The sequence below is a fragment of the Orbicella faveolata genome, unplaced genomic scaffold (genome assembly GCF_042242905.1).
Source record: "Orbicella faveolata isolate gen_17 unplaced genomic scaffold, um_ofav_v1 contig_35, whole genome shotgun sequence".
Taxonomy (NCBI): Eukaryota; Metazoa; Cnidaria; class Anthozoa; order Scleractinia; family Merulinidae; genus Orbicella; species Orbicella faveolata.
Window position 1 is genome coordinate 9,865,001 of NW_028301564.1, and position 12,500 is coordinate 9,877,500.

The following is a 12,500-nucleotide window of genomic DNA, read 5'->3' on the forward strand; positions in this document are numbered from 1 at the left end:
ACGGTTCAACTCCGCTTAAAATTCCTCCTTATTACACAACATGAAGTGCCCTTCATGAACACGAGTGAAGCGACAAGAAAGGTCGAGTGACCGAACAGAGAACGGCAAATGTGCAAATGTCACAAACCGTAGGCGTCGTGTAGGCTTGTCAACCCCATTTTACGTAAATATTAAGCTTTTCCCAAAGCCAGTGGGTAGCACTGCCAACAGATCTTTTCCGGATACCAGTGTGGAAATTGCGTCTTTTTGCTCCGTTCGTAATTCGCGAGACATTCCAAGTTCGCATAAACGCTTGAGAGATTCCTCGAGAGCGGAATCGAAACTAACAACATCACTTTCGACAGAGTTTGCCATGTTTCTTACCCGCACGAACGAAACGAAACTGACTGACAGACAATTGACAGGCAGAGTCAAGCCGTGCCAATCAGAAACTCCGTTCGTGGGCGAACGGAGTTTCCTAAAAGAACAATGACCTCGGGCAGGCGAGATTTTCTTCGCTCCACCCCTCCCTTATCCTTCCTCTTGCCTATCATTCACCCCCTTGGTAAAACTTTCTTTCTCTCCCCAGTCTCCCACTGCATGAAAAATTCAAGATGGCGGCTAAACTTTTTACGATGTGAGCGCTCGCTCGAAAAAATCTCGCTTGCTCTGCAGGCTACGGATCATGAAAAAATCGCAAAATTACACTCTATCACGCCCGGTCAGGCTATTTGATTAGCTTGATTAGAACTGTTTGCAAGTACCGAAAATGTAGCTTCTTGACAGGTCTAATTACCTCATTGACTGATTTGTTACAGGCTTATCACCAAGGGCGGATTGGCACATCAAAAACAAAGTCTACAGGCTCCCCTGTCCCCACCTCGATCACTTTGCTCTCCGAATTCTTCTGTTTCACACTCGCCAGAATTTTTGTCTGTCCCCGCTGGGAGCCTGTTCGCAGGCTAGGTTTCCAGACTTTCCGCTGTTATCTGCTTGTCGCTTCGCAGAGTTTGACACCTCTATCGTGTGCTTATAATTTCTTTAGGCTCATTTCAGCATTGGAAAATATGTTTTAAGCTCTTTAAGTATTGGGTCTGGAGGGACAAAGCTAAGTTTGAAATATTCCGTGAACATGTTGCTTACTTGCACTCTATATTATGATGCCCGGCCGGGCTATTTGATTAGGCCGATTCGAACTGTTTGCAACTACAGAAAATGTAGCTTCTTGACAGGTCTAATTACCTCATTGACTGATTTGTTACAGGCTAATCATCAAGGGCGGGTAGGCACAACAAAAACAAAGTCTACAGGTTCCCCTGTCCTTAGACTGCAAAACAGTCGTTTTTGGACGTTTTCGGAAGGCGCGAAGCGCCGTAAGCGCGATCCTCGCGTGTGAAGTGCGCGAGCCTTGCATTCGCTTCAGACCGGGAGCCTGTTCGCAGGCCTGTCAGACGAGAAAGTCAGCCTGCTCTGATCTCTGCAATTTTTTTTTTATTTCCACCCCGGAAACCACAGAAAAGAATAAAGTCAATTAATTTTCACCGGAAGTATGAACTTTGGCAGCTCAGATTTCTCGGGAAAATTGTTAATCTTTTTCATAACAACATGTAGGCACGATATCCGTTGTTGATAAAGTTTTGCCAAAGAAAAAGTGTCAAAGTTTATGTCTACTAAGGAAACACACTTTGATTCCAAGTGATCTTGCTTTGGCAATCTGGTCTTTGGCGATGCTGGTAAATGGGCAAATGCCTTCGTGTTGTTTCGTTGCCCGCTTGCAATCACATACGTTTGTAATATTTAACTCTTCCCATATGCAGTCGGCAACACGACAAGTACGTCTTGATTCATTAACATACTTTCACCTGCTATTTCCTGCCCCCTCTTTAGTTTGAAATTTAACCAGAAATAGACTGGAACTTTGTTAAAACATCAGTAATATGTGCACTCAACTCTTCTTCTGACTCCCAATGTGGACCACTTTTTTTCTATTGTGCGGTAAATTATCGACTCCATGGGGATTTAATCGCTCCTCATCAAACATAGTAGATTGACAGTTTTCTCACCTTTCCCGCTTTTCGACCAATGGTATTTCACTTCGCTCAGACGATCTACGCGCGCAGAAATAAAAAAATTACAGAGATCAGGGCGGGCTCACTTTCTTGGCGCCTCTTCACAAATACCCTGCGAACAGGCTCCCGGTGAGCTCGAACACCCGCCCCGATAGCTTTGCTCTCCGAATTCTTCTGTTTCGCACTCGCCGGAATTTTTTTCCGTCCTCGCCGGGAGCCTGGTCGCAGGCTACTTCACCAGACTCCTTCCCGCCGGATCGCTTTGCTTATCGACGCTCGCGCGTGTGACTCAAAGGTGAGCCTGCTCTCAAGCTAACCGTGAAGCTCCGTGGCTCTCTCGCAGATCTCTCACGTAGGGAAACATCAAGAAAAACCTCTGGGGCCACGGTAAACAGTCAACAGACTTGCTCGTAAACAGCTACATTTGAATCATATGGTGCCAGAATGACCAAAAGGGGGAATAAACCTATACATTGAGCTCCAGAAACATAAGCTCAATCAGATAGCTGCAAGAAACCAAAGAATGTCTTTTGAGAAACGTATAGCTTTCTCCAAGCAAAGCTACGGCATCTCCGAAGAAAAACGTACGACGACAAATCGGATATCCGTGATAAGGATCAATTGCAACATACTACTTGCAAAGTGTTCTAATCAAACAGCCGGGCCTGGCATCGCAATAATATATAGAATGCAAGTAAGCAACATATTCATGGTAAATTTCATATTTTGTCCCTGGAAAGGAAATACTTGTATCTTGCAATAGAAACGAGCCAAAACAATGGTATGTTTAAACACACGGCAAATTACAGAGGTGTCAAACTCGACGAAGCGACATGCAGATAACAAAGGAAATCATGCAGACCTATATGAATTCTAAAAATTTGCCATAGCACGGTCTAACGGCTCAACTCTACTTAAAATTCCTCCTTTAAACACAACATGAAATGCCCTTCATAAACACGAGTGAAGCGAAAAAAAGGTCGAGTGACCGAACAGAGAACGGCAAATGTACAAATGTCACGAACCGTAGAAGTCGTGTAGGCTAGCCATTATACAAGTTTGTACAAGCCACAGAATGTCTTACATCCTCACATATGTACGAGTTGCGTTAGCAACTACAGACGTACATAGTATTTTAGAAATACCGGCAACTGATGAGATCCACATGGAGGATCGAAACCATGGTCTTGCCTGGGCTATCTTTAAAACGGGGACTGGGGAATCGGGGATCGGGGAATGGGAACGGGGAATGGGAACGGGGAACGGGAACGGGGAACGGGGAACGGGGAACGGGGAATCTTTAAAATGGGGAATCTTTAAAAGCGGGAATCTTTAAAACGGGGAATCTTTAAAAGCGGGAATCTTTAAAATGGGGAATCTTTAAAAGCGGGAATCTTTAAAACGGGGAATCTTTAACCCATTGACGCCTGTGCCGCCCGTAACCGCCCGTGCGAAAAACTGCTCCATTTCCCTGTGCCGCCCGTAACCGCCCGAAAAAAAGCACATGGGGACAATTGCCTTTCCTACCCTCGCTGAAGACTTTTTGGTTCTCCTATTGTTCTATGGTTCTTGAGGACGAATAAACCAATCAGAATAGACTTTCTGAGCATATTTTCAGAGGACTTTAGGGGTCCTAGAAAGACGGTTTTTCTTCTTAAAATCGCGCGCTCGAAAAGTGCAGGTAATCATGGCGCGTTGCGGGCCAAATCTAAAAACTTCCAAGGTCTTGTTTTCATTCCTAAGACGGATAAATTACTGCTTTGGGCTTTAAAATAGAAAGGAAAAATACAAATCAATGTTCAGGTGGCCTCAGAATGGAGGATCAAGGAGTACAGAGTCCTCAAAACTTTCTGGTGAAGAAGTTTTTCTTCCTACAACCGCCGAGAAAACATGAAGATCGGATCGCCTTCAAGTAAGTTTCGACGACAGATCGCAGGTTTAAAGCGGCTTTTCGGACTTCAGAAACAAAAATGGTAATGTACACTATTACTTCGAAGTTGATTTCAACTTTTGGAACGATTGGTAAAGCCAAATGACTGCAAAAGCGGTCGGCAAAAACTCAAGCTTTCGCGTTAGCGTGAAGAATAATTTGAACATGCGGTCATGCAGCAAAGCACGTCTGCGAGATTTTGAACAATTTTTTACTTTTAAATAGGTTTCTTCGTCTCAGCTTGAATAAAAATTTATTGTTATTGAACTTCCTTTCGCATTTCTTTCATTTGGTTCCCTGTATTTGGGAATTTTAGGTTTTAAAAGTGAACAGTAACTTGCACGCTGGATTTGTGCATATTTAATTTACGGCGACCTCCAGGCGCTTTGTTTGTTTAGTTTATTCGCTTCGTTCAAATATTTTTTGGAGTCTTATTCAGCTACTACAGAACCGCTGAGATAAGAACTAAATGGCCACTGATTTAACACAGTTGAAATACGACTGATCTCAAAATAATTCGCTTGTTTTTGTCGTGTTTTTGATTTACGACTTTCATCTTTCTTTCGCAGCGCCGTAATATTTTCGTCGCGCGGCGAAGAAATTACTTGATTTCTTGTTTTCAGATTGATTTTTACATGAGTTCTTCGCTTTTATTTTTCGTTGTTTTCTCAAATGTTAGCCGTAATAATACAAGAAATTCAATTCTGTTGTATTTTATGGCGCGTTTTCAGGGTCAAAATTAAAAACCAACTTTTCCACCTTTCCTTACCTGCTAAGTAAAATGTCTGTCATTTCCAGTCTTTGAAATTAGACAGTACGCATCTCTTTTGACCTCCGAAACAATACATTCCGCGTTTCCTGAATACTAAAATCATAACATCCGGCATATTTTGACCGTTGAACAAAATTCTCTGCGTTTCCTGACTTCTCTCGAATTTTAAGTCCGGCATGTTCTGACTTTCAATGTAATTAGTTACCAAATACCGTACTACTTAGTTTAAACATCTCAACTAAACATCCCATGCCGGCACCTGACAAGCCATTTAGTTCATAATGAAATCTCGCTGCTGAGCCGACATTCTGATTTGCAAAATTTGCAAATGCGCGTTTTCTGACTTCTCGATTCTACCAGGCGTCTCTGCCGCGCAAGCCTGGATCCCCTGATGCAAACCTAGTGCCAGGACCGGCGGTTTTCCCGGGCATTTATGGATGGAGTCGACGGCACAAGAGCAATTCTTGAGCAGTCTTCCCATACATCATTCGACCTTGCAAGGAGACTTCAACAGGACACAGTTAGTGAAGATGTGGCTGATTATGATCTGTTCCGATTGGAACAAATTTCTCGCCATTTGGTTCGACTTGCTGACAACATGCAGGTGTTTGATACAGTTCGACCCTCACTCGCCACTGTGACGCGAATGTTGTCGGAGGTAGAGCGGAATTGGTATCATTCCTCCCCAGCAGTAGCAAACCAGCCTAGAACGGTTGGGCGTCCTAGGTTCGAGATTCCACGGGAGCAGCTGCAATATCTTGCCGATTATGAAATCAACTTACCCGACATGTCCAGAGCCCTTGGTGTGAGTGAGAGTACCATAAAAAGAAGTACAGGACAGGACAGAAGGACAGGACAGAATCCATGAAAGGACAGCAAAGTATGGACTCATGTATTTTTAAGTTTCAGATGGAAGATTGTAGTGCATGGTGGAGTTGATGGATACACAAGATTTCCTGTATATCTTAGGGCTGGAACAAAGAATACCGCAGCTACTGTTCTTGGCCTTTTCCAACAAGCAGTGGCAGAATATGGACTCCCCTCAAGGAATTTTTAATAAACCCTTGTTAAAATAAAGTGTACAGTAGCCTCCAACAAAATCACTTTTCAGTCATCAAAATGCTTCTCAAGACAAATAGATTTTCAAATTTTCCACGGTCTTCACCCCATTTTCCTCCCCCCCCCCCCTCCCCCCGTGCAGGAGGAGGGAAGCCATTCCGGCACTCCTCTACACGTGTGGCCTCCTTTATCATGACCCTAGAGTGTGCCGCCTACTTCATGATTTCCTCCTGCTACTTTATTTCAATTTGAAAACCCTGATCACATGTCATGTGTATTATTGTAGGATCCACGCCTACGCGGAAAAGACGCCTGGTAGAATCGAGAAGTCAGAAAACGCGCATTTGCAAATTTTGCAGATCAGAATGTCGGCTCAGCAGCGAGATTTCATTATGAACTAAATGGCTTGTCAGGTGCCGGCATGGGATGTTTAGTTGAGATGTTTAAACTAAGTAGTACGGTATTTGGTAACTAATTACATTGAAAGTCAGAACATGCCGGACTTAAAATTCGAGAGAAGTCAGGAAACGCAGAGAATTTTGTTCAAAGGTCAAAATATGCCGGATGTTATGATTTTAGTATTCAGGAAACGCGGAATGTATTGTTTCGGAGGTCAAAAGAGATGCGTACTGTCTAATTTCAAAGACAGGAAATGACAGACATTTTACTTAGCAGGTAAGGAAAGGTGGAAAAGTTAGTTTTTAATTTTGACCCTGAAAACGCGCCATAGTATTTGGTTTCGTTTTTGTCCTCCTAAGTCAATAATTAACTCATTTTCGCAAAGTCAATTTTCTCAGCTTTTGTGGGACATTTTGTCGCGCGGTAAAGAAATAATATAATTTCTTGTTTTCTCATCAGTTTTACACATTAGGTTGAGTTCTTTTTGCTAATATTTTTTAATATTTTGACCCTTCAGTTATTCAACTGTAAATAAACGATGTCTTGAAACCTGATCTTGCGTCTGTGGTTACTGCGCATATGGTTTATTTTTGTGCTTTCGCTCGCTCAGAAATATTCCGAAAACCACCAGGGAATTAGGGGTGGGTCGCGGGCAATTTCATTCAGGCGTCAATGGGTTAAAAGCGGGAATCTTTAAAACGGGGAATCTTTAAAAGCGGGAATCTTTAAAATGGGGAATCTTTAAAAGTGGGAATCTTTAAAATGGGGAATCTTTAAAAGCGGGAATCTTTAAAACGGGGAATCTTTAAAAGCGGGAATCTTTAAAACGGGGCATCTTTAAAACAAGGAATCTTTAAAACGAGGAATCTTTAAAAGCAGGAATCTTTAAAATGGGGAATCTTTAAAAGCGGGAATCTTTAAAAGCGGGAATCTTTAAAATGGGGAATCTTTAAAACGGGGAATCTTTAAAACGGGGAATCTTTAAAATGGGGAATCTTTAAAAGCGGGAATCTTTAAAGTGGGGAATATTTAATAGCGTTAATCTTTACTGAAAAGTGAACGAGAATCTCTCAGTTTCCCACCGGAAGCTATTTATTCTCTCACATGTATTAACTCAACAGGTACAGAGACAGTTGTGGAATTTATTCATTGTAATTTTATTGTACGCTATTAAAGCCCATCGATTTCGCGGGATAGTGGAGCGGTTCAAATCTCGATTCTCACTCTGAGATCCGCTAGACCGACCAAAGAATCTAACCGCCTGGATTTATCTTAACTCCGGACTGTGACATTTAGTTTCGCAGCGATGGATATTTGTCGTAGCCTTATCATGTGCTAATGGAAGGACTTACGACTTAACGACAAATATATAGCAGGGAAAACACGTTTTTGATTGTTTAATCGATAAATCAACAGTCCCCTCAGATGACGTCGCTAAAATTCAAACTACAAAACTATTAATCATCCTGAGATTTTACTTTCATGATGTGTAAGAGTAGCTGAAAACTAATAGTCATACAAATTTTTGCTCCAAGTGGGTTCTTGGTTTTGTAATAGACTGCGCTTGAATTTCTAATCTTTTGCGTGACGCGGCATTTACATGACGGGCAAGAAAGCTGTCATGTTGGTTAAAAGAGTGACTTATTTCGGGGAATTTGGCTATCTGAACAGTTCATGTATTAGAAAAAGTATTATTTTTAAAATGTTTTTGAGTTCCTGAAGAGATAAATTCACACTTTTGTAGCAAAACTCAGTGACAGATGTTTGTTGGTTTCCGGCCGCCATCCGGAAGGGCGCCAGCATGGCGTCTCCATCAAAATCTCTATAAATTTGGGTAAAAAAATTCTCCACATGTCTTGCTTAAGAAACATTGCTGTGACCTGAATCTTAGCGAAAGTCATTGCATATTTACCTTCTTTCTCTTCAAGATTCTGGACTTTATCGTTTGAACTGTTTTGAGTTTTATTTTGTTTATTTTGAATAGCATGACACTGAAAACCAGCAATAAAGCAATTCGATGCTCGATGCCCGAACGATGTGACGGCGAATTTCGCGTATAATCCGTCATTGCGTGCTTAACGATACCTCTTTCTACGCCATGCAGTCATGCAAAGACAATTTCAAAGTGCCCATTGCATTCACTTTAAAGAAGAAAGAATCGGTCGCTTTGAAGGTCTTCCACAGTTTAAGTGGAATGATCTCAGCGAACAAGATGTGATAGGGGAAGGGTCGTTTGAAGCCGTTTTTATCACAAAAACCAGGAATAAGGACGGAAAGTCAAAACAGTGGTTGACAAGAAATCACCCGCTTTTAATAAAGATTCCCCATTTTAAAGATTCCCACTTTTAAAGATTCCCCATTTTAAAGATTCCCGCTTTTAAAGATTCCCCATTTTAAAGATTCCCCATTTTAAAGATTCCCGCTTTTAAAGATTCCCCATTTTAAAGATTCCCGCTTTTAAAGATTCCCGCTTTTAAAGATTCCCCGTTTTAAAGATTCCCGCTTTTAAAGATTCCCCATTTTAAAGATTCCCGCTTTTAAAGATTCCCCATTTTAAAGGTTCCCCGTTCCCCGTTCCCCGTTCCCCATTCCCATTCCCCGATTCCCCGTTCCTCGTTTTAAAAATAGCCGTCTTGCCTGAGCTAAGCCGAACAGTGGCAAATACGACACGCAAAACAGTCAACAGACTTGCGCGTAATTAACAGCTACATTTGGATCATGTGGTGCCAGAACGACCAAAAGGAGGAATAAACCTAAACATCGAGCTCGAGAAACATAAGCTCGATCAGATAGCTGCAAGAAACATAAGAATGTTTGGGAGAAACGTATAGCTTTCTCCAAGCTACGGTGTCTTCGAAGAAAAAACGTAGAAGGACAAATATATCCGTGATAAGAATCAACCTCCTGTACTTGCAAACAGTTCTATAATCACAGCTGGGTCCGGTGTCACAATATAGAATGCAAGTATGCAACACTTTTACGGTAAATTTCATATTTTGTCCCGCGAAGGGAAATACTTGGAGACTAAAAAACATATCTTGCAATAGAAATGAGCCTAAAAAATGCATAAATACATGGCAAATTACAAAGGTGTCATCGACGAAGCGACATGCAGATAACAGCAGAAATCATGCAGACCTATGACCTCTAGAATTTTGCCATAGCAGGTCTTACGGCTCAACTGTAATAAAATTCGACCTTATAACACAACATGAAGTACCCTTCATAAACACGAGTGAAGCAACAAAAAGGTTGAGTGACCGAACAGAGAACGGCAAATGTACACAAATATGTCACGAACAGTAGAAGTCGTGTAGGCTAGTCAACCCATTTTACACTGAAGTACTGCAAATTATACATTTAATATGTGTACAGCTAAATATTTCAGTTAAAGTTGCCCGATGAAATTGTTAGATAAAAAAAAAAACCTATGCGAGAAGAACACTAATGTATTCATTAAGTTTGACTTATCATGTGAAAAAAAAAAAAAAAAATCTACTAGTTTGTCTTTTTGTGTGTGAAGTAGAAGCCTACACAATAAGACCACTAATGGTAGGCTCTGTATTCATTAAATTTGGCTTATCATTTAAGAAAAAAATGATTATACATCTAACAGCTTGTATTTTTGTCTGAATTAAGTAGAAGTTTTGCGCTTTTATGAGATGTATTTAATTAAAAATAAAATAAAATTTTTAAACGTAAAATGAAAGCCTTCCTCTTAAATCAATTTTTTAAAATGTCATAAATTTTATATGAAAATAGTTTTTCAATAATTGTTTATCAAACATTCTGTAGTATTTTTTAATTATCTTTATCATTATTATTGTCTCTGAAAAGCCCCCATAGGGAGTTGACAATAAAATTTGTACTGTATTGTAAAATAATTAATAATAAAATAATTAATAATAAAAGTAATATTCACTCAGGATAATAATATTCAGTCACTCACTCTGACAAAGAAAGTTTTCGTCTAACATGTAGAATCTACTGCTCCAATGAAACCCTGTCCGTTCTAAATGCCCATAGAAGACAATTAGGATCAATTTTAGGGTTAGGGTAAGTTTTTAGCATGACTGAATTGAATGAATTGATGAAGGCGAATGAATATCAATCGCAATAGAGCTTGCAATACACAATAGGATAGAGTCCAGACTCCCTCTCCCCCTCACCTCTGTCAGGAGACACGTGGCCTCTTACCTAGCCCCCACCTCCGTTAGGAGATCCATGGCCTCTTAAGTAGCCCCCCACCTCCCTCAGGAGAGCCATGGCCTCCTAAGTAACCCCCCACCCCCTCAGGAGACCCATGGCCTCTTAAGTAGTCCCCCACCTCCCTCAGGAGACCCATGGCCTCTTAAGTAGCCCCCCACCCCCTCAGGAGACCCATGGCCTCTTAGGTAGCCCCCCACCTCCCTCGGGAGACCCATGGCCTCTTATATAGCCCTCCCTCCAAAAAGTGGGTCCCTAGCATGTAACATAGTTTTGACCACTTCCCTAAGACGTGTTTTCCTTCGATCATTCTGAGCGGAAATGTGATGCTTTAAAAGTAACTGTAAAGATCCTAGATATATGTGTGTGATGATTATTCCAGCTTACAAACTTATACAAGTGACCATACTGCACCTCAGCATTGGGCAAGAACATGCTAGGTCTTGCCATTTGCCAAACACAAAGTCAAACAAATAGCATTAATGCATGCATATTTCATTTAGTTAGACTACAGTAGATCCTTACTTTCTCTTGGATGTTGGATTTTGGCTGTCTGAGAAAGCTTGTGACAGCCGGTTGTTTTGCTTGTTCCTTGGCATGTGCAGTGTGCCCATCGCTAGCAATAATTTTATGGTGCTTAAGATCTGCTTCCCCTTGATGGGCATCGATCTATAATAATCTATTGATAAATATAAATCAGTAGTCTATCAATTATTCAATGAAAATCAACAACCTTACTGGAACTTTAACCTTTGATTACTCTTAATCAGTTGTCATTGATTAGTAGTACGTAAGTGTAATAGGACTACATGCTGTCCAATTTGGAAATAATTGGATGAAAAAAATTCTGAAGACAGCCAAAATTGGACGAGGTCGTAGGCCAAGTCCAATTTGGCAGTCTGAGGAATTTTTTGAATCCAATTATTTCAAATTGGACAAGCATGTAGTCCTATTACCTATTAATTACATAGGATACAAAAACAGATGAACAAGGCAAATATTTTATCCTCTAAAGTACAGTATTTATCACTTCGCTTTGCTCAGCACGTCACAGGTCAAACACTTAAACACAGATTTTTTGCTTCTTTGAGTGTTCTTGTTCTGATTATTCTCCCTCATCTCAAGTAAATCAGTAGCATCTATCTCTGGAAACCTAGCCAAAGACTCCATTTGAAAGTTTAGATGTCAAAAAGGTGGAGAGAAAAGTCAGGAAATTCTGCCATTAACATAAGAAAACTTAGGGAGCTACAATTGCTCGGTGACATTTGATGGCAGTGATAACAGCTGCAACCTGATTAGCCAATACTCAGTACTTTTATTTATCTTGACATTTCATTGGTTGATGGAAAGTATCCAGATTTTTCTCAAATTGGACAGTTTGTTTAAAGCTAAACTAAACGTTCGAGCAAAAACTATCCAATTTATTTTAAATTTGGACAGTTTGCAAAAATTAATAAAAAATAGGTCTGTTGGCAATATTGGATTTCGATGGAGCTATATAATTACGGTAGTAATTGGGTCGAGTGGAGAACAATTCAGGGAGAAATCGGGGGAGTAATACTAAAATCAAATAAGCACGTAGCGCAGGGCCAATTTGAAATTACAAGCATGATTACTCCCTGAATTATACAACACAAGTCCAATTACTAATTAATCATATCAATAACAACATTTCAAAATTCAAAAAGTCTTTTGAGAGCTTCTTCTGAACGAAAAAGCGAGTAGCACGTTTCGTAAACGTAGGATTAAAGCGCTCATAATTCACATTTGAATGGTGAAGGTATCTAATTACAGTTATCCAATTACAACTTGTTGTAATTGGATACCTGTAATCCCACATGATTGCGTGCTGATTACTTGACAAATACATGTAGGTTCACAGAGAACCAGTTGCAATCAAGAATTTTGTTATAGATATGATTATGGGCTCAACAGGCTTACTGAATTTTGTGAAACAGCCAATTGACATTTCTCTGCATGGCTGGCTAATTGCCCTATGTGGTACCACATGTCCAACTATGCCTGATGCAGTGAGTAATTCATTAACTCACTGCAATTGCTGCTAAGACTTCATAGAATATTGTTT

General features: G+C 40.6%; 1 protein-coding gene and 1 long non-coding RNA gene across 3 annotated transcripts in view; one reads left to right on the forward strand and one right to left on the reverse strand.

Annotated features, from left to right (window-relative positions):
* Window positions 1–631, reverse strand: part of LOC149103157 (uncharacterized) — a 3,013-nt gene extending 2,382 nt beyond the window's left edge. Inside the window, exon 1 of the long non-coding RNA XR_016201956.1 lies at window positions 128–631. This is a non-coding gene — a long non-coding RNA (uncharacterized LOC149103157). The remainder of the gene's footprint in view (window positions 1–127) is intronic.
* The window catches only part of LOC110058005 (heat shock protein 75 kDa, mitochondrial-like), a 53,854-nt gene that overhangs the window by 13,085 nt on the left and 28,269 nt on the right, over window positions 1–12,500 (forward strand). The window lies entirely within an intron of this gene.